Source organism: Rhipicephalus microplus, unplaced genomic scaffold, assembly GCF_043290135.1.
Source record: "Rhipicephalus microplus isolate Deutch F79 unplaced genomic scaffold, USDA_Rmic scaffold_13, whole genome shotgun sequence".
Lineage (NCBI taxonomy): Eukaryota > Metazoa > Arthropoda > Arachnida > Ixodida > Ixodidae > Rhipicephalus > Rhipicephalus microplus.
The window spans coordinates 42,946,910-42,966,115 of NW_027464586.1; the positions used below are offsets into that span (position 1 = coordinate 42,946,910).

At 52.9% G+C, this 19,206-nt stretch overlaps 2 non-coding genes across 2 annotated transcripts; both read right to left on the minus strand.

Annotated features, from left to right (window-relative positions):
* Window positions 1-1,566: 1,566 nt before the first annotated feature.
* TRNAK-UUU (transfer RNA lysine (anticodon UUU)) lies at window positions 1,567-1,643 on the minus strand. Its single transcript has one exon. It is a non-coding gene; the product is annotated as a tRNA-Lys (tRNA).
* A 2,137-nt stretch (window positions 1,644-3,780) lies between these two features.
* On the minus strand, window positions 3,781-3,857 carry TRNAK-UUU (transfer RNA lysine (anticodon UUU)). The gene has a single exon. It is a non-coding gene; the product is annotated as a tRNA-Lys (tRNA).
* Window positions 3,858-19,206: the final 15,349 nt, after the last annotated feature.

Consider the following 19,206-nt stretch of genomic DNA (forward strand, 5'->3'; position numbering starts at 1 on the left):
ATTGCGCCAAGGAGACAGTCATGCTCCACTCTCACCACCGTCAGAACATTTCTTCAGAGATATCAGCCAAAAGAAAAAAAGCGCTGCACCACCATCGGGTGGGCTCGAACCTCAAACCTTTCGGTTAACAGCCAATCGCGCTAGCCAATTGTGCCACGGAGACAGTCGTGCTCCACTCTCACCACCGTCAGAACATTTCTTCAGAGCTATCAGCCCAAAGAAAAAAAAGTGCCGCACCACCACCAGGTGGGCTCGAACCTCCAACCTTTCGGTTAACAGCCGATCGCGCTAGCCAATAGCGCCATGGAGACAGTCCTGCTTCACTCTCACCACCATCAGAACATATCTTCAAAGCTATCAGCCCAAAGAAAAAAAAGCAACACACCATTCCTGGGTGGGCTCGAACCTCCAACCTTTCAGTTAACAGCCCATCGCGCTAGCCAATTGCGCCACGGAGAGAGTCGTGCTTCAATCACACCACCATCACAACATATCTTCAAAGCTATCAGCCCAAAGAAAAAAAAGCACCGCACCGCCACCGCGTGGGCTCGAACCTCCAACCTCTCGGTTACCAGCCGATCGCGCTAGCCAATTGCGCCATGGAGACAGTCCTGCTCCTCTCACCACCATCAGAACATATCTTCAAAGCTATCAGCCCAAAGAAAAAAAAAAGCAACACACCACTCCCGGGAGGGCTCGAACCTCCAACCTTTCAGTTAACAGCCGATCGCGCGAGCCAATTGCGCCACGGAGACAGTCGTGCTCCACTCCCACCACCGTCAGAACATTTCTTCAGAGCTATCAGCCCAAAGGAAAAAAGCGCCCCACCACCACCGGGTGCGCTCGAGCGTCCAACCTTTCGGTTAATAGCCCATCGCGCTAGTCAATTACGCCATGGAGACAGTCGTGCTCAACTCTCACCACCATCAGAACATATCTTCAAATCTATCAGCGCAAAGAAAAAAGCAACACACCACTCCCGGGAGGGCTCGAACCTCCAACCTTTCGGTTAACAGCCGATTGCGCTAGCCAATTGCGCCAAGGAGACAGTCATGCTCCACACTCACCACCGTCAGAACATTTCTTCAGAGCTATCAGCCCAAAGAAAAAAAAGCGCTGCACCACCATCGGGTGCGCTCGAACCTCCAACCTTTCGGTTAACAGCCCATCGCGCTAGCCAATTACGCCACGGAGACAGTCGTGCTTCACTCTCACCACCGTCAGAACATTTCTTCAGAGCTATCAGCCCAAAGAAAAAAAAAAGCGCCGCACCACCACCGGGTGGGCTCAAACCTCCAACCTTTCGGTTAATACCCCATCGCGCTAGCCAATTACGCCACGGAGACAGTCGTGCTCCACTCTCACCACCATCAGAACATATCTTCAAAGCTATAAGCTCAAAGAAAAAAAGCAACACACCACTCCCGGGAGTGCTCGAACCTCCAACCTTTTGGTTAACAGCCGATCGCGCTAGCCTATTGCGCCACGGAGACAGTCGTGCTCCACTCCCACCACCATCAGAACATATCTTCAAAGCTATAAGCGCAAAGAAAAAAAGCAACACACCACTCCCGGGAGGGCTCGAACCTCCAACCTCTCGGTTAAAAGCCCATCGCGCTAGCCAATTGCGCCACGGAGACAGTCGTGCTCCACTCCCACCACCATCAGAACATATCTTCAAAGCTATCAGCGCAAAGAAAAAAGCAACACACCACTCCCGAGAGAGCTCGAACCTCCAACCTTTCAGTTAACAGCCCATCGCGCTAGCCAATTGCGCCACGGAGACAGTCGTGCTCCACTCTCACCACCAACACAACATATCTTCAAAGCTATCAGCCCAAAGGAAAAAAAGCACCGCACCACCACCGCGTGGGCTCGAACTTCCGACCTTTCGGTTAACAGCGGAACGTGCTAGCCGATTGCGCCAAGGAGACAGTCATGCTCCACTCTCACCACCGTCAGAACATTTCTTCAGAGATATCAGCCAAAAGAAAAAAAGCGCTGCACCACCATTGGGTGGGCTCGAACCTCCAACCTTTCGGTTAACAGCCAATCGCGCTAGCCAATTGTGCCACGGAGACAGTCGTGCTCCACTCTCACCACCGTCAGAACATTTCTTCAGAGCTATCAGCCCAAAGAAAAAAAAGCACCGCACCACCACCAGGTGGGCTCGAACCTCCAACCATTCGGTTAATAGCCGATCGCGCTAGCCAATAGCGCCATGGAGACAGTCCTGCTCCACTCTCACCACCATCAGAACATATCTTCAAAGCTATCAGCCCAAAGAAAAAAAAGCAACACACCATTCCTGGGTGGGCTCGAACCTCCAACCTTCCAGTTAACAGCCCATCGCGCTAGCCAATTGCGCCACGGAGAGAGTCGTGCTCCAATCACACCACCATCACAACATATCTTCAAAGCTATCAGCGCAAAGAAAAAAAAGCACCGCCCCGCCACCGCGTGGGCTCGAACCTCCAACCTCTCGGTTACCAGCCGATCGCGCTAGCCGATTGCGCCAAGGAGACAGTCCTGCTTCACTCTCACCACCATCAGAACATATCTTCAAAGCTATCAGCCCAAAGAAAAAAAAGCAACACACCATTCCTGGGTGGGCTCGAACCTCCAACCTTTCAGTTAACAGCCCATCGCGCTAGCCAATTGCGCCACGGAGAAAGTCGTGCTTCAATCACACCACCATCACAACATATCTTCAAAGCTATCAGCCCAAAGAAAAAAAAGCACCGCACCGCCACCGCGTGGGCTCGAACCTCCAACCTCTCGGTTACCAGCCGATCGCGCTAGCCAATTGCGCCATGGAGACAGTCCTGCTCCTCTCACCACCATCAGAACATATCTTCAAAGCTATCAGCCCAAAGAAAAAAAAAAGCAACACACCACTCCCGGGAGGGCTCGAACCTCCAACCTTTCAGTTAACAGCCGATCGCGCGAGCCAATTGCGCCACGGAGACAGTCGTGCTCCACTCCCACCACCGTCAGAACATTTCTTCAGAGCTATCAGCCCAAAGGAAAAAAGCGCCCCACCACCACCGGGTGCGCTCGAGCGTCCAACCTTTCGGTTAATAGCCCATCGCGCTAGTCAATTACGCCATGGAGACAGTCGTGCTCAACTCTCACCACCATCAGAACATATCTTCAAATCTATCAGCGCAAAGAAAAAAGCAACACACCACTCCCGGGAGGGCTCGAACCTCCAACCTTTCGGTTAACAGCCGATTGCGCTAGCCAATTGCGCCAAGGAGACAGTCATGCTCCACACTCACCACCGTCAGAACATTTCTTCAGAGCTATCAGCCCAAAGAAAAAAAAGCGCTGCACCACCATCGGGTGCGCTCGAACCTCCAACCTTTCGGTTAACAGCCCATCGCGCTAGCCAATTACGCCACGGAGACAGTCGTGCTACACTCTCACCACCGTCAGAACATTTCTTCAGAGCTATCAGCCCAAAGAAAAAAAAAAGCGCCGCACCACCACCGGGTGGGCTCAAACCTCCAACCTTTCGGTTAATACCCCATCGCGCTAGCCAATTACGCCACGGAGACAGTCGTGCTCCACTCTCACCACCATCAGAACATATCTTCAAAGCTATAAGCTCAAAGAAAAAAAGCAACACACCACTCCCGGGAGTGCTCGAACCTCCAACCTTTTGGTTAACAGCCGATCGCGCTAGCCTATTGCGCCACGGAGACAGTCGTGCTCCACTCCCACCACCATCAGAACATATCTTCAAAGCTATAAGCGCAAAGAAAAAAAGCAACACACCACTCCCGGGAGGGCTCGAACCTCCAACCTCTCGGTTAAAAGCCCATCGCGCTAGCCAATTGCGCCACGGAGACAGTCGTGCTCCACTCCCACCACCATCAGAACATATCTTCAAAGCTATCAGCGCAAAGAAAAAAGCAACACACCACTCCCGAGAGAGCTCGAACCTCCAACCTTTCAGTTAACAGCCCATCGCGCTAGCCAATTGCGCCACGGAGACAGTCGTGCTCCACTCTCACCACCAACACAACATATCTTCAAAGCTATCAGCCCAAAGGAAAAAAAGCACCGCACCACCACCGCGTGGGCTCGAACTTCCAACCTTTCGGTTAACAGCGGAACGTGCTAGCCGATTGCGCCAAGGAGACAGTCATGCTCCACTCTCACCACCGTCAGAACATTTCTTCAGAGATATCAGCCAAAAGAAAAAAAGCGCTGCACCACCATCGGGTGGGCTCGAACCTCCAACCTTTCGGTTAACAGCCAATCGCGCTAGCCAATTGTGCCACGGAGACAGTCGTGCTCCACTCTCACCACCGTCAGAACATTTCTTCAGAGCTATCAGCCCAAAGAAAAAAAAGCGCCGCACCACCACCGGGTGGGCTCGAACCTCCAACCATTCGGTTAATAGCCGATCGCGCTAGCCAATAGCGCCATGGAGACAGTCCTGCTCCACTCTCAACACCATCAGAACATATCTTCAAAGCTATCAGCCCAAAGAAAAAAAAGCAACACACCATTCCTGGGTGGGCTCGAACCTCCAACCTTCCAGTTAACAGCCCATCGCGCTAGCCAATTGCGCCACGGAGAGAGTCGTGCTCCAATCACACCACCATCACAACATATCTTCAAAGCTATCAGCCCAAAGAAAAAAAAGCACCGCCCCGCCACCGCGTGGGCTCGAACCTCCAACCTCTCGGTTACCAGCCGATCGCGCTAGCCAATTGCGCCACGGAGACAGTCGTGCTCCACTCCCACCACCGTCAGAACATTTCTTCAGAGCTATCAGCCCAAAGGAAAAAAGCGCCGCACCACCACCGGGTGGGCTCGAGCGTCCAACCTTTCGGTTCATAGCCCATCGCGCTAGCCAATTACGCCACGGAGAAAGTCATGCTCCACTCTCACCACCGTCAGAACATTTCTTCAGAGCTATCAGCCAGAAGAAAAAAAGCGCTGCACCACCATCGGGTGGGCTCGAACCTCCAACCTTTCGGTTAACAGCCAATCGCGCTAGCCAATTGTGCCACGGAGACAGTCGTGCTCCACTCTCACCACCGTCAGAACATATCTTCAAAGCTATCAGCACAAAGAAAAAAGCAACACACCACTCCCGGGAGGGCTCGAACCTCCAACCTTTCGGTTAACAGCCGATCGCGCTAGCCAATTGCGCAAAGGAGACAGTCATGCTCCACTCTCACCACCGTCAGAACATTTCTTCAAAGCTATCAGCCAAAAGAAAAAAAAGCGCTGCACCACCATCGGGTGGGCTCGAACCTCCAACCTTTCGGTTAACAGCCCATCGCGCTAGCCAATTGCGCCACGAAGACAGTCATGCTCCACTCTCACCACCGTCAGAACATTTCTTCAGAGCTATCAGCCCAAAGAAAAAAAAGCGCCGCACCACCACCGGGTGGGCTCAAACCTCCAACCTTTCGGTTAATACCCCATCGCTCTAGCCAATTACGCCACGGAGACAGTCGTGCTCTACTCTCACCACCATCAGAACATATCTTCAAAGCTATCAGCCCAAAGAAAAAAAAGCAACACACCACTCCCGGGAGGGCTCGAACCTCCAACCTTTCAGTTAACAGCCGATCGCGCTAGCCAATTACGCCACGGAGACAGTCGTGCTCCACTCTCACCACCATCAGAACATATCTTCAAAGCTATAAGCGCAAAGAAAAAAAAGCAACACACCACTCCCGGGAGTGCTCGAACCTCCAACCTTTTGGTTAACAGCCGATCGCGCTAGCCAATTCCGCCACGGAGACAGTCGTGCTGCACTCTCACCACCGTCAGAACATTTCTTCAGAGCTATCAGCCCAAAAAAAAGCGCCGCACAACCACCGGGTGGGCTCGAACCTCCAACCTTTTGGTTAATAGCCCACCGCGCAAGCCAATTACGCCACGGAGACAGTCGTGCTCCACTCTCACCACCATCAGAACATATCTTCAAAGCTATAAGCTCAAAGAAAAAAAGCAAAACACCACTCCCGGGAGGGCTCGAACCTCCAACCTTTCAGTTAACAGCCGATCGCGCTAGCCAATTGCGCCACGGAGACAGCCGTGCTCCACTTCCACCACCATCAGAACATATCTTCAAAGCTATCAGCGCAAAGAAAAAAGCAACACACCACTCCCGGGAGAGCTCGAACCTCCAACCTTTGAGTTAACAGCCCATCGCGCTAGCCAATTGCGCCACGGAGACAGTCGTGCTCCACTCTCACCACCATCACAACATATCTTCAAAGCTATCAGCCTAAAGGAAAAAAAGCACCGCACCACCACCGCGTGGGCTCGAACTTCCAACCTTTCGGTTAATAGCCGAACGTGCTAGCCGATTGCGCCAAGGAGACAGTCATGCTCCACTCTCACCACCGTCAGAACATTTCTTCAGAGCTATCAGCCAGAAGAAAAAAAGCGCTGCACCACCATCGGGTGGGCTCGAACCTCCAACCTTTCGGTTAACAGCCCATCGCGCTAGCCAATTTCGCAACGGAGAGAGTTGTTCTCCAATCACACCACCATCACAACATATCTTCAAAGCTATCAGCCCAAAGAAAAAAAAGCACCGCCCCGCCACCGCGTGGGCTCGAACCTCCAACCTCTCGGTTACCAGCCGATCGCGCTAGCCAATTGCGCCACGGAGTCAGTCCTGCTCCACTCTCACCACCATCAGAACATATCTTCAAAGCTATCAGCCCAAAGAAAAAAAAGCAACACACCACTCCCGGGAGGGCTCGAACCTCCAACCTTTCAGTTAACAGCCGATCGCGCTAGCCAATTGCGCCACGGAGACAGTCGTGCTCCACTCCCACCACCGTCAGAACATTTCTTCAGAGCTATCAGCCCAAAGGAAAAAAGCGCCGCACCACCACCGGGTGGGCTCGAGCGTCCAACCATTCGGTTAATAGCCCATCGCGCTAGCCAATTACGCCACGGAGACAGTCGTGCTCAACTCTCACCACCATCAGAACATATCTTCAAAGCTATCAGCACAAAGAAAAAAGCAACACACCACTCCCGGGAGGGCTCGAACCTCCAACCTTTCGGTTAACAGCCGATCGCGCTAGCCAATTGCGCCAAGGAGACAGTCATGCTCCACTCTCACCACCGTCAGAACATTTCTTCAAAGCTATGAGCCAAAAGAAAAAAAAGCGCTGCACCACCATCGGGTGGGCTCGAACCTCCAACCTTTCGGTTAACAGCCCATCGCGCTAGCCAATTGCGCCACGGAGACAGTCATGCTCCACTCTCACCACCGTCAGAACATTTCTTCAGAGCTATCAGCCCAAAGAAAAAAAAGCGCCGCACCACCACCGGGTGGTCTCAAACCTCCAACCTTTCGGTTAATACCCCATCGCTCTAGCCAAATACGCCACGGAGACAGTCGTGCTCCACTCTCACCACCATCAGAACATATCTTCAAAGCTATAAGCGCAAAGAAAAAAAAGCAACACACCACTCCCGGGAGTGCTCGAACCTCCAACCTTTTGGTTAACAGCCGATCGCGCTAGCCAATTGCGCCACGGAGACAGTCGTGCTCCACTCCCACCACCATCAGAACATATCTTCAAAGCTATCAGCGCAAAAAAAAGCAACACACCACTCCCGGGAGAGCTCGAACCTCCAACCATTCGGTTAACAGCCGATCGCGCGAGCCAATTGCGCCACGGAGACAGTCGTGCTCCACTCTCACCACCGTCAGAACATTTCTTCAGAGCTATCAGCCCAAAGAAAAAAAAGTGCCGCACCACCACCTGGTGGGCTCAAACCTCCAACCTTTCGGTTAATACCCCATCGCGCTAGCCAATTACGCCACGAAGACAGTCGTGCTCCACTCTCACCACCATCAGAACATATCTTCAAAGCTATACGCGCAAAGAAAAAAAAGCAACACACCACTCCCGGAAGTGCTCGAACCTCAAACCTTTTGGTTAACAGCCGATCGCGCTAGCCAATTGCGCCACGGAGACAGTCGTGCTCCACCCCCACCACCATCAGAACATATCTTCAAAGCTATAAGCGCAAAGAAAAAAAGCAACACACCACTCCCGGGAGGGCTCGAACCTCCAACCTTTCGGTTAACAGCCCATCGCGCTAGCCAATTGCGCCACGGAGACAGTCGTGCTCCACTCCCACCACCATCAGAACATATCTTCAAAGCTATCAGCCCAAAGGAAAAAAAGCACCGCACCACCACCGCGTGGGCTCGAACTTCCAACCTTTCGGTTAACAGCGGAACGTGCTAGCCAATTGCGCCACGGAGACAGTCCTGCTCCACTCTCACCACCATCAGAACATATCTTCAAAGCTATCAGCCCAAAGAAAAAAAAGCAACACACCACTCCCGGGAGGGCTCGAACCTCCAACCTTTCAGTTAACAGCCGATCGCGCTAGCCAATTGCGCCACGGAGACAGTCGTGCTCCACTCCCACCACCGTCAGAACATTTCTTCAGAGCTATCAGCCCAAAGGAAAAAAGCGCCGCACCACCACCGGGTGGGCTCGAGCGTCCAACCTTTCGGTTCATAGCCCATCGCGCTAGCCAATTACGCCACGGAGAAAGTCATGCTCCACTCTCACCACCGTCAGAACATTTCTTCAGAGCTATCAGCCAGAAGAAAAAAAGCGCTGCACCACCATCGGGTGGGCTCGAACCTCCAACCTTTCGGTTAACAGCCAATCGCGCTAGCCAATTGTGCCACGGAGACAGTCGTGCTCCACTCTCACCACCGTCAGAACATATCTTCAAAGCTATCAGCACAAAGAAAAAAGCAACACACCACTCCCGGGAGGGCTCGAACCTCCAACCTTTCGGTTAACAGCCGATCGCGCTAGCCAATTGCGCAAAGGAGACAGTCATGCTCCACTCTCACCACCGTCAGAACATTTCTTCAAAGCTATCAGCCAAAAGAAAAAAAAAGCGCTGCACCACCATCGGGTGGGCTCGAACCTCCAACCTTTCGGTTAACAGCCCATCGCGCTAGCCAATTGCGCCACGAAGACAGTCATGCTCCACTCTCACCACCGTCAGAACATTTCTTCAGAGCTATCAGCCCAAAGAAAAAAAAGCGCCGCACCACCACCGGGTGGGCTCAAACCTCCAACCTTTCGGTTAATACCCCATCGCTCTAGCCAATTACGCCACGGAGACAGTCGTGCTCTACTCTCACCACCATCAGAACATATCTTCAAAGCTATCAGCCCAAAGAAAAAAAAGCAACACACCACTCCCGGGAGGGCTCGAACCTCCAACCTTTCAGTTAACAGCCGATCGCGCTAGCCAATTGCGCCACGGAGACAGTCGTGCTCCACTCCCACCACCGTCAGAACATTTCTTCAGAGCTATCAGCCCAAGGGAAAAAAGCGCCGCACCACCACCGGGTGGGCTCGAGCGTCCAACCTTTCGGTTCATAGCCCATCGCGCTAGCCAATTACGCCACGGAGACAGGCGTGCTCAACTCTCACCACCATCAGAACATATCTTCAAAGCTATCAGCGCAAAGAAAAAAGCAAAACACCACTCCCGGGAGGGCTCGAACCTCCAACCTTTCAGTTAACAGCCGATCGCGCTAGCCAATTGCGCCACGGAGACAGTCGTGCTCCACTCCCACCACCGTCAGAACATTTCTTCAGAGCTATCAGCCCAAGGGAAAAAAGCGCCGCACCACCACCGGGTGGGCTCGAGCGCCCAACCTTTCGGTTCATAGCCCATCGCGCTAGCCAATTACGCCACGGAGACAGCCGTGCTCCACTTCCACCACCATCAGAACATATCTTCAAAGCTATCAGCGCAAAGAAAAAAGCAACACACCACTCCCGGGAGAGCTCGAACCTCCAACCTTTGAGTTAACAGCCCATCGCGCTAGCCAATTGCGCCACGGAGACAGTCGTGCTCCACTCTCACCACCATCACAACATATCTTCAAAGCTATCAGCCTAAAGGAAAAAAAGCACCGCACCACCACCGCGTGGGCTCGAACTTCCAACCTTTCGGTTAATAGCCGAACGTGCTAGCCGATTGCGCCAAGGAGACAGTCATGCTCCACTCTCACCACCGTCAGAACATTTCTTCAGAGCTATCAGCCAGAAGAAAAAAAGCGCTGCACCACCATCGGGTGGGCTCGAACCTCCAACCTTTCGGTTAACAGCCCATCGCGCTAGCCAATTTCGCAACGGAGAGAGTTGTTCTCCAATCACACCACCATCACAACATATCTTCAAAGCTATCAGCCCAAAGAAAAAAAAGCACCGCCCCGCCACCGCGTGGGCTCGAACCTCCAACCTCTCGGTTACCAGCCGATCGCGCTAGCCAATTGCGCCACGGAGTCAGTCCTGCTCCACTCTCACCACCATCAGAACATATCTTCAAAGCTATCAGCCCAAAGAAAAAAAAGCAACACACCACTCCCGGGAGGGCTCGAACCTCCAACCTTTCAGTTAACAGCCGATCGCGCTAGCCAATTGCGCCACGGAGACAGTCGTGCTCCACTCCCACCACCGTCAGAACATTTCTTCAGAGCTATCAGCCCAAAGGAAAAAAGCGCCGCACCACCACCGGGTGGGCTCGAGCGTCCAACCATTCGGTTAATAGCCCATCGCGCTAGCCAATTACGCCACGGAGACAGTCGTGCTCAACTCTCACCACCATCAGAACATATCTTCAAAGCTATCAGCACAAAGAAAAAAGCAACACACCACTCCCGGGAGGGCTCGAACCTCCAACCTTTCGGTTAACAGCCGATCGCGCTAGCCAATTGCGCCAAGGAGACAGTCATGCTCCACTCTCACCACCGTCAGAACATTTCTTCAAAGCTATGAGCCAAAAGAAAAAAAAGCGCTGCACCACCATCGGGTGGGCTCGAACCTCCAACCTTTCGGTTAACAGCCCATCGCGCTAGCCAATTGCGCCACGGAGACAGTCATGCTCCACTCTCACCACCGTCAGAACATTTCTTCAGAGCTATCAGCCCAAAGAAAAAAAAGCGCCGCACCACCACCGGGTGGTCTCAAACCTCCAACCTTTCGGTTAATACCCCATCGCTCTAGCCAAATACGCCACGGAGACAGTCGTGCTCCACTCTCACCACCATCAGAACATATCTTCAAAGCTATAAGCGCAAAGAAAAAAAAGCAACACACCACTCCCGGGAGTGCTCGAACCTCCAACCTTTTGGTTAACAGCCGATCGCGCTAGCCAATTGCGCCACGGAGACAGTCGTGCTCCACTCCCACCACCATCAGAACATATCTTCAAAGCTATCAGCGCAAAAAAAAGCAACACACCACTCCCGGGAGAGCTCGAACCTCCAACCATTCGGTTAACAGCCGATCGCGCGAGCCAATTGCGCCACGGAGACAGTCGTGCTCCACTCTCACCACCGTCAGAACATTTCTTCAGAGCTATCAGCCCAAAGAAAAAAAAGTGCCGCACCACCACCTGGTGGGCTCAAACCTCCAACCTTTCGGTTAATACCCCATCGCGCTAGCCAATTACGCCACGAAGACAGTCGTGCTCCACTCTCACCACCATCAGAACATATCTTCAAAGCTATACGCGCAAAGAAAAAAAAGCAACACACCACTCCCGGAAGTGCTCGAACCTCAAACCTTTTGGTTAACAGCCGATCGCGCTAGCCAATTGCGCCACGGAGACAGTCGTGCTCCACCCCCACCACCATCAGAACATATCTTCAAAGCTATAAGCGCAAAGAAAAAAAGCAACACACCACTCCCGGGAGGGCTCGAACCTCCAACCTTTCGGTTAACAGCCCATCGCGCTAGCCAATTGCGCCACGGAGACAGTCGTGCTCCACTCCCACCACCATCAGAACATATCTTCAAAGCTATCAGCCCAAAGGAAAAAAAGCACCGCACCACCACCGCGTGGGCTCGAACTTCCAACCTTTCGGTTAACAGCGGAACGTGTTAGCCAATTGCGCCACGGAGACAGTCCTGCTCCACTCTCACCACCATCAGAACATATCTTCAAAGCTATCAGCCCAAAGAAAAAAAAGCAACACACCACTCCCGGGAGGGCTCGAACCTCCAACCTTTCAGTTAACAGCCGATCGCGCTAGCCAATTGCGCCACGGAGACAGTCGTGCTCCACTCCCACCACCGTCAGAACATTTCTTCAGAGCTATCAGCCCAAAGGAAAAAAGCGCCGCACCACCACCGGGTGGGCTCGAGCATCCAACCTTTCGGTTCATAGCCCATCGCGCTAGCCAATTACGCCACGGAGAAAGTCATGCTCCACTCTCACCACCGTCAGAACATTTCTTCAGAGCTATCAGCCAGAAGAAAAAAAGCGCTGCACCACCATCGGGTGGGCTCGAACCTCCAACCTTTCGGTTAACAGCCAATCGCGCTAGCCAATTGTGCCACGGAGACAGTCGTGCTCCACTCTCACCACCGTCAGAACATATCTTCAAAGCTATCAGCACAAAGAAAAAAGCAACACACCACTCCCGGGAGGGCTCGAACCTCCAACCTTTCGGTTAACAGCCGATCGCGCTAGCCAATTGCGCAAAGGAGACAGTCATGCTCCACTCTCACCACCGTCAGAACATTTCTTCAAAGCTATCAGCCAAAAGAAAAAAAAAGCGCTGCACCACCATCGGGTGGGCTCGAACCTCCAACCTTTCGGTTAACAGCCCATCGCGCTAGCCAATTGCGCCACGAAGACAGTCATGCTCCACTCTCACCACCGTCAGAACATTTCTTCAGAGCTATCAGCCCAAAGAAAAAAAAGCGCCGCACCACCACCGGGTGGGCTCAAACCTCCAACCTTTCGGTTAATACCCCATCGCTCTAGCCAATTACGCCACGGAGACAGTCGTGCTCTACTCTCACCACCATCAGAACATATCTTCAAAGCTATCAGCCCAAAGAAAAAAAAGCAACACACCACTCCCGGGAGGGCTCGAACCTCCAACCTTTCAGTTAACAGCCGATCGCGCTAGCCAATTGCGCCACGGAGACAGTCGTGCTCCACTCCCACCACCGTCAGAACATTTCTTCAGAGCTATCAGCCCAAGGGAAAAAAGCGCCGCACCACCACCGGGTGGGCTCGAGCGTCCAACCTTTCGGTTCATAGCCCATCGCGCTAGCCAATTACGCCACGGAGACAGGCGTGCTCAACTCTCACCACCATCAGAACATATCTTCAAAGCTATCAGCGCAAAGAAAAAAGCAAAACACCACTCCCGGGAGGGCTCGAACCTCCAACCTTTCAGTTAACAGCCGATCGCGCTAGCCAATTGCGCCACGGAGACAGTCGTGCTCCACTCCCACCACCGTCAGAACATTTCTTCAGAGCTATCAGCCCAAGGGAAAAAAGCGCCGCACCACCACCGGGTGGGCTCGAGCGCCCAACCTTTCGGTTCATAGCCCATCGCGCTAGCCAATTACGCCACGGAGACAGTCGTGCTCAACTCTCACCACCATCAGAACATATCTTCAAAGCTATCAGCACAAAGAAAAAAGCAACACACCACTCCCGGGAGGGCTCGAACCTCCAACCTTTCAGTTAACAGCCGATCGCGCTAGCCAATTGCGCAAAGGAGACAGTCATGCTCCACTCTCACCACCGCCAGAACATTTCTTCAAAGCTATCAGCCAAAAGAAAAAAAGCGCTGCACCACCATCGGGTGGGCTCGAACCTCCAACCTTTCGGTTAACAGCCCATCGCGCTAGCCAATTGCGCCACGAAGACAGTCATGCTCCACTCTCACCACCGTCAGAACATTTCTTCAGAGCTATCAGCCCAAAGAAAAAAAGCGCCGCACCACCACCGGGTGGGCTCAAACCTCCAACCTTTCGGTTAATACCCCATCGCTCTAGCCAATTACGCCACGGAGACAGTCGTGCTCTACTCTCACCACCATCAGAACATATCTTCAAAGCTATCAGCCCAAAGAAAAAAAAGCAACACACCACTCCCGGGAGGGCTCGAACCTCCAACCTTTCAGTTAACAGCCGATAGCGCTAGCCAATTGCGCCACGGAGACAGTCATGCTCCACTCTCACCACCGTCAGAACATTTCTTCAGAGCTATCAGCCCAAAGAAAAAAAAGCGCCGCACCACCACCGGGTGGGCTCAAACCTCCAACCTTTCGGTTAATACCCCATCGCGCTAGCCAATTACGCCACGGAGACAGTCGTGCTCCACTCTCACCACCATCAGAACATATCTTCAAAGCTATAAGCGCAAAGAAAAAAAAGCAACACACCACTCCCGGGAGTGCTCGAACCTCCAACCTTTTGGTTAACAGCCGATCGCGCTAGCCAATTCCGCCACGGAGACAGTCGTGCTGCACTCTCACCACCGTCAGAACATTTCTTCAGAGCTATCAGCCCAAAAAAAAAGCGCCGCACCACCACCGGGTGGGCTCGAACCTCCAACCTTTTGGTTAATAGCCCACCGCGCAAGCCAATTACGCCACGGAGACAGTCGTGCTCCACTCTCACCACCATCAGAACATATCTTCAAAGCTATAAGCTCAAAGAAAAAAAGCAAAACACCACTCCCGGGAGGGCTCGAACCTCCAACCTTTCAGTTAACAGCCGATCGCGCTAGCCAATTGCGCCACGGAGACAGCCGTGCTCCACTTCCACCACCATCAGAACATATCTTCAAAGCTATCAGCGCAAAGAAAAAAGCAACACACCACTCCCGGGAGAGCTCGAACCTCCAACCTTTGAGTTAACAGCCCATCGCGCTAGCCAATTGCGCCACGGAGACAGTCGTGCTCCACTCTCACCACCATCACAACATATCTTCAAAGCTATCAGCCTAAAGGAAAAAAAGCACCGCACCACCACCGCGTGGGCTCGAACTTCCAACCTTTCGGTTAATAGCCGAACGTGCTAGCCGATTGCGCCAAGGAGACAGTCATGCTCCACTCTCACCACCGTCAGAACATTTCTTCAGAGCTATCAGCCAGAAGAAAAAAAGCGCTGCACCACCATCGGGTGGGCTCGAACCTCCAACCTTTCGGTTAACAGCCCATCGCGCTAGCCAATTGCGCAACGGAGAGAGTTGTTCTCCAATCACACCACCATCACAACATATCTTCAAAGCTATCAGCCCAAAGAAAAAAAAGCACCGCCCCGCCACCGCGTGGGCTCGAACCTCCAACCTCTCGGTTACCAGCCGATCGCGCTAGCCAATTGCGCCACGGAGTCAGTCCTGCTCCACTCTCACCACCATCAGAACATATCTTCAAAGCTATCAGCCCAAAGAAAAAAAAGCAACACACCACTCCCGGGAGGGCTCGAACCTCCAACCTTTCAGTTAACAGCCGATCGCGCTAGCCAATTGCGCCACGGAGACAGTCGTGCTCCACTCCCACCACCGTCAGAACATTTCTTCAGAGCTATCAGCCCAAAGGAAAAAAGCGCCGCACCACCACCGGGTGGGCTCGAGCGTCCAACCATTCGGTTAATAGCCCATCGCGCTAGCCAATTACGCCACGGAGACAGTCGTGCTCAACTCTCACCACCATCAGAACATATCTTCAAAGCTATCAGCACAAAGAAAAAAGCAACACACCACTCCCGGGAGGGCTCGAACCTCCAACCCTTCGGTTAACAGCCGATCGCGCTAGCCAATTGCGCCAAGGAGACAGTCATGCTCCACTCTCACCACCGTCAGAACATTTCTTCAAAGCTATGAGCCAAAAGAAAAAAAAGCGCTGCACCACCATCGGGTGGGCACGAACCTCCAACCTTTCGGTTAACAGCCCATCGCGCTAGCCAATTGCGCCACGGAGACAGTCATGCTCCACTCTCACCACCGTCAGAACATTTCTTCAGAGCTATCAGCCCAAAGAAAAAAAAGCGCCGCACCACCACCGGGTGGTCTCAAACCTCCAACCTTTCGGGTAATACCCCATCGCTCTAGCCAATTACGCCACGGAGACAGTCGTGCTCCACTCTCACCACCATCAGAACATATCTTCAAAGCTATAAGCGCAAAGAAAAAAAAGCAACACACCACTCCCGGGAGTGCTCGAACCTCCAACCTTTTGGTTAACAGCCGATCGCGCTAGCCAATTGCGCCACGGAGACAGTCGTGCTCCACTCCCACCACCATCAGAACATATCTTCAAAGCTATCAGCGCAAAAAAAAGCAACACACCACTCCCGGGAGAGCTCGAACCTCCAACCATTCGGTTAACAGCCGATCGCGCGAGCCAATTGCGCCACGGAGACAGTCGTGCTCCACTCTCACCACCGTCAGAACATTTCTTCAGAGCTATCAGCCCAAAGAAAAAAAAGTGCCGCACCACCACCTGGTGGGCTCAAACCTCCAACCTTTCGGTTAATACCCCATCGCGCTAGCCAATTACGCCACGGAGACAGTCGTGCTCCACTCTCACCACCATCAGAACATATCTTCAAAGCTATACGCGCAAAGAAAAAAAAGCAACACACCACTCCCGGAAGTGCTCGAACCTCAAACCTTTTGGTTAACAGCCGATCGCGCTAGCCAATTGCGCCACGGAGACAGTCGTGCTCCACCCCCACCACCATCAGAACATATCTTCAAAGCTACAAGCGCAAAGAAAAAAAGCAACACACCACTCCCGGGAGGGCTCGAACCTCCAACCTTTCGGTTAACAGCCCATCGCGCTAGCCAATTGCGCCACGGAGACAGTCGTGCTCCACTCCCACCACCATCAGAACATATCTTCAAAGCTATCAGCCCAAAGGAAAAAAAGCACCGCACCACCACCGCGTGGGCTCGAACTTCCAACCTTTCGGTTAACAGCGGAACGTGCTAGCCGATTGCGCCAAGGAGACAGTCATGCTCCACTCTCACCACCGTCAGAACATTTCTTCAGAGATATAAGCCAAAAGAAAAAAAGCGCTGCACCACCATCGGGTGGGCTCGAACCTCCAACCTTTCGGTTAACAGCCAATCGCGCTAGCCAATTGTGTCACGGAGACTGTCGTGCTCCACTCTCACCACCGTGAGAACATTTCTTCAGAGCTATCAGCCCAAAGAAAAAAAAGCGCCGCACCACCACCAGGTGGGCTCGAACCTCCAACCTTTCGGTTAACAGCCGATCGAGCTAGCCAATAGCGCCATGGAGACAGTCCTGCTCCACTCTCACCACCATCAGAACATATCTTCAAAGCTATCAGCCAAAAGAAAAAAAAGCAACACACCATTCCTGGGTGGGCTCGAACCTCCAACCTTTCAGTTAACAGCCCATCGCGCTAGCCAATTGCGCCATGGAGAGAGTCGTGCTCCATTCACACCACCATCACAACATAACTTCAAAGCTATCAGCCCAAAGAAAAAAACACCGCACCGCCACCGCGTGGGCTCGAACCTCCAACCTCTCGGTCACCAGCCGATCGCGCTAGCCAATTGCGCCACGGAGATAGTCCTGCTCCACTCTCACCACCATCAGAACATTTCTTCAGAGGTATCAGCCCAAAGAAAAAAAGCGCCGCACCACCACCGGGTGGGCTCAAACCTCCAACCTTTCGGTTATTACCCCATCGCGCTAGCCAATTACGCCACGGAGACAGTCGTGCTCCACTCTCACCACCATCAGAACATATCTCCAAAGCTATAAGCGCAAAGAAAAAACAAGCAACACACCACTCCCGGGAGTGCTCGAACCTCCAATCTTTTGGTTAACAGCCGATCGCGCTAGCCAATTGCGCCACGGAGACAGTCGTGCTCCACTCCCACCACCATCAGAACATATCTTCAAAGCTATCAGCGCAAAGAAAAAAGCAACACACCACTCCTGGGAGAGCTCGAACCTCCAACCTTTCGGGTAACAGCCGATCGCGCTAGCCAATTGCGCCACGGAGACAGTCGTGCTCCACTCCCACCACCATCAGAACATATCTTCAAAGCTATCAGCGCAAAGAAAAAAGCAACACACCACTCCCGGGAGAGCTCGAACCTCCAACCTTTCAGTTAACAGCCCATCGCGCTAGCCAATTGCGCCACGGAGACAGTCGTGCTCCACTCTCACCACCATCACAACATAACTTCAAAGCTATCAGCCCAAAGGAAAAAAAGCACCGCACCACCACCACGTGGGCTCGAACTTCCAACCTTTCGGTTAACAGCCGAACGTGCTAGCCGATTGCGCCAAGGAGACAGTCATGCTCCACTCTCACCACCGTCAGAACATTTCTTCATAGCTGTCAGCCAAAAGAAAAAAAGTGCTGCACCACCATCGGGTGGGCTCGAACCTCCAACCTTTCGGTTAATAGCCCACCGCGCTAGCCAATTACGCCACGGAGACAGTCGTGCTCCACTCTCACCACCGTCAGAACATTTCTTCAGAGCTATCAGCCCAAAGAAAAAAAAGCGCCGCACCACCACCAGGTGGGCTCGAACCTCCAACCTTTCGGTTAACAGCCGATCGAGCTAGCCAATAGCGCCATGGAGACAGTCCTGCTCTACTCTCACCACCATCAGAACATATCTTCAAAGCTATCAGCCCAAAGAAAAAAAAGCAACACACCATTCTTGGGTGGGCTGGAACCTCCAACCTTTCAGTTAACAGCCCATCGCGCTAGCCAATTGCGCCACGGAGAGAGTCGTGCTCCAATCACACCACCATCACAACATATCTTCAAAGCTATCAGCCCAAAGAATAAAAAGCACCGCACCGCCACCGCGTGGGCTCGAACCTCCAACCTCTCGGTCACCAGCCGATCGCGCTAGCCAATTGCGCCACGGAGACAGTCCTGCTCCACTCTCACCACCATCAGAACATATCTTCAAAGCTATCAGCCCAAAGAAAAAAAAGCAACACACCACTCCCGGGAGGGCTCGAACCTCCAACCTTTCAGTTAACAGCCGATCGCGCTAGCCAATTGCGCCACGGAGACAGTCGTGCTCCACTCCCACCACCGTCAGAACATTTCTTCAGAGCTATCAGCCCAAAGGAAAAAAGCGCCGCACCACCACCGGTGGGCTCGAGCGTCCAACCTTTCGGTTAATAGCCCATCGCGCTAGCCAATTACGCCATGGAGACAGTCGTGCTCAACCCTCACCACCATCAGAACATATCTTCAAAGCTATCAGGGCAAAGAAAAAAGCAACACACCACTCCCGGGAGGGCTCGAACATCCAACATTTCGGTTAACAGCCGATCGCGCTAGCCAATTGCGCCAAGGAGACAGTCATGCTCCACTCTCACCACCGTCAGAACATTTCTTC